This window comes from Simochromis diagramma, unplaced genomic scaffold, assembly GCF_900408965.1.
Source record: "Simochromis diagramma unplaced genomic scaffold, fSimDia1.1 OVJJ01000411.1, whole genome shotgun sequence".
Lineage (NCBI taxonomy): Eukaryota > Metazoa > Chordata > Actinopteri > Cichliformes > Cichlidae > Simochromis > Simochromis diagramma.
In genome coordinates, this window is record NW_024386735.1 from 947,049 (window position 1) to 954,584 (window position 7,536).

Genomic DNA, 7,536 nt, shown 5'->3' on the forward strand with positions numbered 1-7,536 from the left:
CATTTCGACTGAAAGAACTGGATTAGAAGGAAAACAACAGAATTAGAATGTAAAGAACTGACTTAGAATGAAAAGAACTGAATTAGAAGGAAAACAACAGAATTTGAAAGAAAACAACAGAATTCGAATGACAAGAATGGAATTTGAATGAAAACAACAGATTTAGAGTGGAGACATGGCGGGGGAGGACGCTGAACAGACCCGGTGCACCTAAACGCGTAGTGAGGGTGTGCTGGGAACGTCTAGCAGAGGCCCCAGTCCGCGAGATCTTGAACGCACACCTCCGGCAGAGCTTCAACAGCATTCCGAGGGAGACTGGGAACATTGAGTCCGAATGGACCATGTTCAGCGTCTCCATTGCCGAAGCTGCTGCATTGAGCTGAGCGGCCCTTCTTAAAGATGGGGACCACCACCCCAGTCTGCCAGTCCAGGGGTACTGCCCCTGATCTCCACGCAACATTGTAGATCAGGGGTACTGCCCCTGATCTCCACGCAACATTGTAGAGGCGTGTCAACCAGGACAGCCCTACAACGTCCAGAGCCTTCAGGAACTCAGGGTGGACCTCATCAACACCAGGGGATCTGCCACCAAGAAGTTGTTTAACTGCCTCAGTGACCTTGTCCCCGGAAATTGGCGAGTCATTCCCCTCATCCCCCTCGTCCTCGAAGTATTCCTTCCACCGCCTGACAATTTTCTCAGTCGATGTCAGCAGCGCTCCGCCAGCACTATACACAGTGCAGGTAGAGCACCGCTTTCCCCTCCTGAGACGCCTGACGGTTTGCCAGAATCTCTTGCAACGGTTGTCCGTTGCAAGAGATTGGTTGGCATTGCCGGCAATAAGTCGGACTTGTTCCCGGTGGGTGATGGGCTCCGCCAGGGCTGCCCTTTGTCACCGGTTCTGTTCATAACTTTTATGGACAGGATTTCTAGGCGCAGCCAAGTGGCGGAGTGGGCTTTCACTTTGGTGGCCTCAGAATCTCATCTCTGCTTTTTGCAGATGATGTGGTTCTGTTGGCTTCATCGGGTCTCCAGCTCGCACTGGAACGGTTCGCAGCCGGATATGTCCCACCGGGAGGAGGCCCCGGGGCAGACCCAGGACACGCTGGAGAGATTATATCTCTCGGCTGGCCTGGGAACGCCTTGGTGTTCCCCCGGATAAGCTGGAGGAGGTGGCTGGGGAGAGGGAGGTCTGGGCCTCTCTGCTTAGGCTGCTGCCCCCGCGACCCGGCCTAGGATAAAGCGGATGGATGGATAGAATGAAAACAACAGAATCAGAATGAAAAGAACTGAATTAGGATGACAACAACTGAATTAGAATGAAAAGAACAGAATTAGAATGAGAAGAATGGAATTTGAATGAAAACACCGAAGTTGAAAGAAAACAACAAAATTTGAATGAAAACAACGGAAGTTGAAAGAGAACAACAAAATTTAAATGAAAAGAACTGGATTAGAAGGAAAAGAACTGAATTAGAAGGAAAAGAACAGAATTAGAATGAAAAGAACAGAATAAGAATGAAAAGAACAGAATAAGAATGAAAAAACAGTATTAGAATGAAGAGAACAGAATTTGAATGAGAACACCAGAATTAGAATGACAAGAATAGAATTTGAATGAAAACACAGGAAATTGAATGAAAACAACAGAAATAAAATGAAAACAACATAATTTGAATTAAAACAACAGAATTAGAATGAAAACAACAGAATTAGAATGTAAAGAACTGAATTAGAACGAAAACAACAGAATTAGAATGACAAGAATGGAATTTGAATGAAAACACAGGAATTTGAATGAAAACAATAGAATCAGAATGAAAACAAAAGAATTAGAATGAAAAGAACTGAATTAGAAGGAAAAGAACAGAAGAAGAATGAAAGGAACAAAATTTGAATGAAAACAACAGAATTTGAAAGAAAACAACAGAATTAGAATGACAAGAACAGAATTTAAATGAAAACAACAGAAATAGAATGAAAACAACAGAATTAGAATGACAAGAACGGAATTTGAATGAAAACAACTGGATTAGAAGGAAAACAACGGATTTTGAACGAAAACAACAGAATTAGAATGAAAACAACAGAAGTAGAAGGAAAACAACAGAATTTGAAAGAAAAAAAACAGAAGTAGAAGGAAAACAACAGAATTTGAAAGAAAAAAAAACAGAATTAGAATGACAAGAATGGAATTTGAATGAAAACACAGGAAGTTGAAAGAAAACAACAAAATTTGAAGGAAAACTAAAGAATTTGAAAGAAAACATCAACATTCGAATGACAAGAATGTAATTTGAATGAAAACAACAAAATTTGAATGAAAACAACAGGATTGGAAGGTAAACAACGGATTTCGAACGAAAACAACAAAATTAGAATGACAAGAACGGAATTTGAATGAAAACAATAGAATTAGAATGAAAACATTAGAATTAGAATGAAAAGAACTAGACATGTGGCTCATTAGGACGGTAAGTGACGGAAGTGACGGGTAAGGTAAGTGACCCATGTTAAAAAATATCTCAAAAACCCTTAACTCCATCTTGAACTTCATCTCTCATCATATCTTTTCACATTTGGGTGGCTTGGACTTTATTCTTCTCTGCAACTACAATATTGAGAAAATCCCAATTAAACTCTCAAACTTTCATCAACAAGCTTTTTTGGCATGGTCCTTGATCTATAAACATAACTTTTCTCCACAAAGATATTATATTTGGAACAACTGTAACATTCTTTACAAGAATAAGTCGCTGTTCTTTGAAAACTGGTTTAATAATGGTATTCTTCTGGTAAGTCAACTATTCAATAACGCAGGCTTATTATACAATTACTCAGAGTTCCTATCCAGATATAACATCCCAGTATCCCCAAAGGAGTTTTGTATTGTTTTTGATGCCATACCACCTGGTCTGTCCATGTTGTTTAGAAATACCACTGCCTCCCCACACCTGTTCATGTCATGCCCTATCTTGAGAGACACTCCTTTAGGTCAGATTTGTTTCTCCTCTTGTAAAGGTGTGAATGCAAAGATTAAGTCTTTTTTCCAAGAGTCACATATCTCTATTCCTCCTTCCATTTCTTTCTGGACTCATTTTGTCGAGGACACTGACTGGAAAAAGGTTTTGGTCTTTGCCACAAAAATTCCTCCTTACTAACAAAGTGAAGGAGATTTCATTTAAACTAATTCATAGATTCTACCCTGTTAAATGATTGATTCAAAAATATTAGAGGGATATAGATACTTTTTGGTCCTTCTGTAAGATCATCTCAGAGACCTGCTCGCACCTATTCTGGTCTTGTGCCTTTACACAGATTTTGTGGAAAGACATCGCTAGTTTTATCTCCAAGAACATATTATCAAATTTTGTGCTTTTTTACCAAAATGTGTTATTTGGTTATACTGACTTTAGTTGGAAAGACTCGAATGCTCTTTACCTCATTAATCTGATTTTACTCCTTGCCAAATATCATATCCATAAATGTAAGTTCTCGAGCAAGAAACCTCACTTTTTAAGAAAGAAATTGAACTCTATGTGAATATAATTTGTTCCTTTCACAACAAAAAAGCTTTAAAAACTGTAAATATTTGTAATATGTTTAATGTCCTTGTTTAATTATTTAATTATTTTAATTATGGGATCCATCTTACTAGGGCTGGACCATATCATACCATTCACGGTAATACCGGTATAATGTTGGGCAACGATAGGAAAATGAAATATCACGATAGAATATGGATAAAATGCATACGCGCAGTGCCTCTGTTTTCATATGCACATGGCAGAAAAAGCATGGCGGCGATGGAGAATGAGAAGGGAGAAAGTGGATTGTTGAATGAAACGGATGAACCAGAATTGGTTTGTAATAATGCTGCAACTTCAGTGGTGTGGAACTGGTTTACCTTTCGTCCATCAGATACACAACAAAGCACTATATTTGGTACAGCATGCTAGCGGGCCATCGTTATTACCATGTTTTTTGGAAAATACGGCGCACTTAAAATCAATTCTTTGAGTTTTCTGAAAATCGACAGTGCCCCCTTATAATCCCGTGTACCTTATGTATGAATTCTGGTTGTGTTTACTGACTTCGAAACGATTTTATGTCGTACATGGTGCTCGAAAATCTGTCAGATGTTTTAGTACGACTTTCGTAAGCTACGAACCCAGAGCGTTCTCACTCCCGAGGCGTAACATGTCGACGTTTTGTCACGTCCCGCGGCGTTCCTGAGGAACGCGAAAGGAGACCTTCGGCGTTCTTATGGTACGCGGCGGGTTATGGCTGGAATCCAGTGCAATGACGCTCCCGCGGTAATGGACGTTCCAGCCCTGTATTCCAGCCCTAAACCTAACCTTATCCCCAGCCCTGACCATAACCTTATTCCTGACCTTAACCAGGACTTTAATGATGTTAAATAGCGTGTTTGTAAGCGATTTGAAGAAAAAGAGCGAACATGTGTAGATTCATTCCAGACGGTTCTCATATTTCCTCTTTTTTCCGAGGTCGTCATTTAGGAACGTGGTGGGTAGCCGAAAACGTAATATGGTGACGATTTGTCACCTAGCGTAAAATGTTACGCTTTGGGAGTGAGAACGGGTTGACGAACCGCACAGCTTGATGGATTGTCGGAGCATTACGGCTATCGTAGGCAGGAGCCTTGCGGAGTGATATGTACTGTGCTTCAACATAATATTACCATATTGTGTGTGTATAACCTCTTTTTACGTTTTGTGGATATTATACATGGTTATGCTGAGGATATGTCCTTGCATTTGCACTGTTGAATTTTTATATAACTTTAATGCACATAAAAAACAGCTGCTTGTTTAAGTGAAACAAGCAGCTGTTCTGCGAGAGGGCGGTAATCCTTTGCGGCCAGCAGCATTGAGTTGGCGAGGCGACCTCGCACTGGCAACTGTTGGAGGAAGACATGAGTGAAGAGGAATCGACTGTCATCCATTCCTAGGAAGGACAGCATGCTCTCCATGAGCTCGAGAGCGGTACCATCACCCATGCCTGAGAGAGAGAGGAGTTTCATGGCCCACTCTATGTGAGAGACGGAGTACCGCTGCAGCAGCGGTGTATTGAGAGTGGTGTATTTCCCTTGGCTGGGGGGATCCTGGAGGCGGGTCATCACATGGCGGGTGGACAGCAGATCCAGCAAGGCCACCACATTTTGGCTTGTGTGCTGAAACGCCATGAAGAGCAAACCGAGCAAACCGAGCTTCGACATACATGAGCTATGAAGGAGGGTAGTGAAGCCAAAAATCCGGCAGCTTAACCACCACAGCAAAGATTAAAATGTACAGATCTGCTATCACTTCTGATATAAATGAAGACAGAAAACTAAAGCTCAGCAGTAGCTTTTGTAGGGTTACTGTCTGAAGTTGGGCTAGCTGGTATATTTAATGATGTTCTGTGTGGTGGCTAGCTACACAGCTATGGTTAGCATAACATAAACACAGTGAAGCTGGAGGGTGAACGCTAACCTTTTTCTCTCAATAAAAGTTAATGTGAGGGTTCCTGAAGGTTAGGGACAAAGGCAATCGCATGTCGGGATGATGTAAATGGACCAAACTTCAGTGAGGAGAACAACTGCAATAATGTAGTCATTAATATACTGCTGCATGGGATGGCTGTATTTTAAAAGTTTTAAAAACTGAGCTTTCAAATGAATAGTAATGAGTAAAACCGAGAGAGGCCTACAGTGATCACTGCCTTTTTTAGGGGCTTGTTCAGATTAAATAGAACAAAAACATTAAAACATGTAAAAACACAACAGCCTTAATAAATGCAGAGTAGTTTGGACCCGGAAGCAGGGTTCATCACGTTATCACATAAAGATTGGATATCCCACCTGCTGTGAATGTTTTAATGCAGTACAGTTGTTATTATTATCACTTGTCACATCCTGTTTATGACAGTTACAATAAAGAACATTCATATAAGAAATAAAATTGTCATGTGTAAACTGTATGTGGTGTTAAATAGGCCTATACTACTGTACTTTAATGTCAGTCATAAGGGTGGTACTTCAAGAGCCATATATTTTATGAGGTGGTACTTATTGTGAAAAGTTTGAGAAACACTGTTCTAGGGGATCCTGTGAACGAAGACTAAGACTAATATTTTGCTTTCAGTGTGAGTCCAGAAGAGCTAAACAACAGTGTAGAAGTTCCCCACAACAGGTTGCTTCCCTATTTTTCAGGTTTAAAATCAGTTTTGCAATGATGCAATGGCATGTTCAGGTGGCCAAAGGAACAGTGAACAGTAGCATTTAGTGTGTGAATGTGTGTGTGAATGGGTGGATGACTGGGTGTGTAAAGTGCTTTGGGGTCCATAGGGGGGACTAGTAAAAGCGCTATACAAATACAGGCCATTTACCATTTAGTACTATGCTGAATCTCCTCATACCCATGTGCTGATGTGTGTGCACTGCACTGCTATTAAGACTGAACTTGAGAAGCTCATGTAACCTAATAAATCTTGAACAGTACTTTTACTGAATCCCAATTAGGAGAGAAGACGCCAAAGTTGATGGAGGTTCTAGACATATTGTGAAAGTGATGGAAATGAGGAAAAACTGGATTTGTTTACAATTAATCCAAGGGAATTTATTTTATGTTCCTTTCAGCATGGACAGCTTTTTTTGGAACACCTGTATGAATTAGTAGCACCAGCTTTCAAGGCTTGATCAACCTCCATTGCTGCAGAACAGCTTTAAACTGTTAACCCATTTTGTGTTTCCTGGAAAAGGCCTTTTTGCATAATTCTGAAGTTTACATTATTTTTTCAGTTTTGGGTAACCTTATCTTTTTTTTAACCTCAGGCAGTTCACTACTTACCTTTGTACCATTTCAAGCTATTTATTGGACTTGAATGACTTGAACTGCAAAAAATATAAATGGAAAAATTGGGGTGTTCTAAAACTGTTGACCGGTAGTGTAATTTTTTTACTTTTCCTAAATTAGAATTTGAATTATATGATATATTATTGCAGCTTTATAAATAGCACTAAAAACGAAATCTATTTATAAAGTGCAAAAAATAAATGTTGGTGGTTTTATACTGAAATCATTCCACCTTGAGTATTTTTTTCTCCTAGGGTGTGCTCTAATACTTGCTTTCATTGCTTCATGCTCTTTAAATTTAGAAAGCTGCAGTGGCACTTACTTTAGAGCTATTTTATTAAACGTGTTTATCAAAAAAATATAAGAAACATTAGCCTGTAGTAGTTAATAAGAAGACACCCCGGCTTCACAATCACATAATTTCTGCATGGACGAAGATTTCGAATAAACCTTAAAAACAAATTAGCTTATAAATGTTCATCTAACCACCTGTGGTTTGGATGGTGCTTTTGACCTTTTTTAACGTTAGCTCATTAGATGATTGTTATTTGTCATATTATGTTACAATATGATTTGAAGAGTTAAATCACAGCACCCTGTATTTATGAGCTTGATTGTTTTGTGTAGTTCAATTAGTTATTATTTGAAATTGCCTGTGTCAGTCCGATGTAAACACAGTGT

At 39.6% G+C, this 7,536-nt stretch overlaps 2 long non-coding RNA genes across 2 annotated transcripts in view; one reads left to right on the forward strand and one right to left on the reverse strand.

Moving 5' to 3' along the window:
* The window catches only part of LOC120735855, a 17,912-nt gene extending 14,085 nt beyond the window's left edge, over positions 1–3,827 (reverse strand). The window contains exon 1 of the long non-coding RNA XR_005696365.1: positions 3,654–3,827. This is a non-coding gene — a long non-coding RNA (uncharacterized LOC120735855). The remainder of the gene's footprint in view (positions 1–3,653) is intronic.
* LOC120735818 lies at positions 1,355–2,113 on the forward strand. The gene is made up of 2 exons (XR_005696356.1): positions 1,355–1,717; positions 2,038–2,113. It is a non-coding gene; the product is annotated as an uncharacterized LOC120735818 (long non-coding RNA).
* Positions 3,828–7,536: the final 3,709 nt, after the last annotated feature.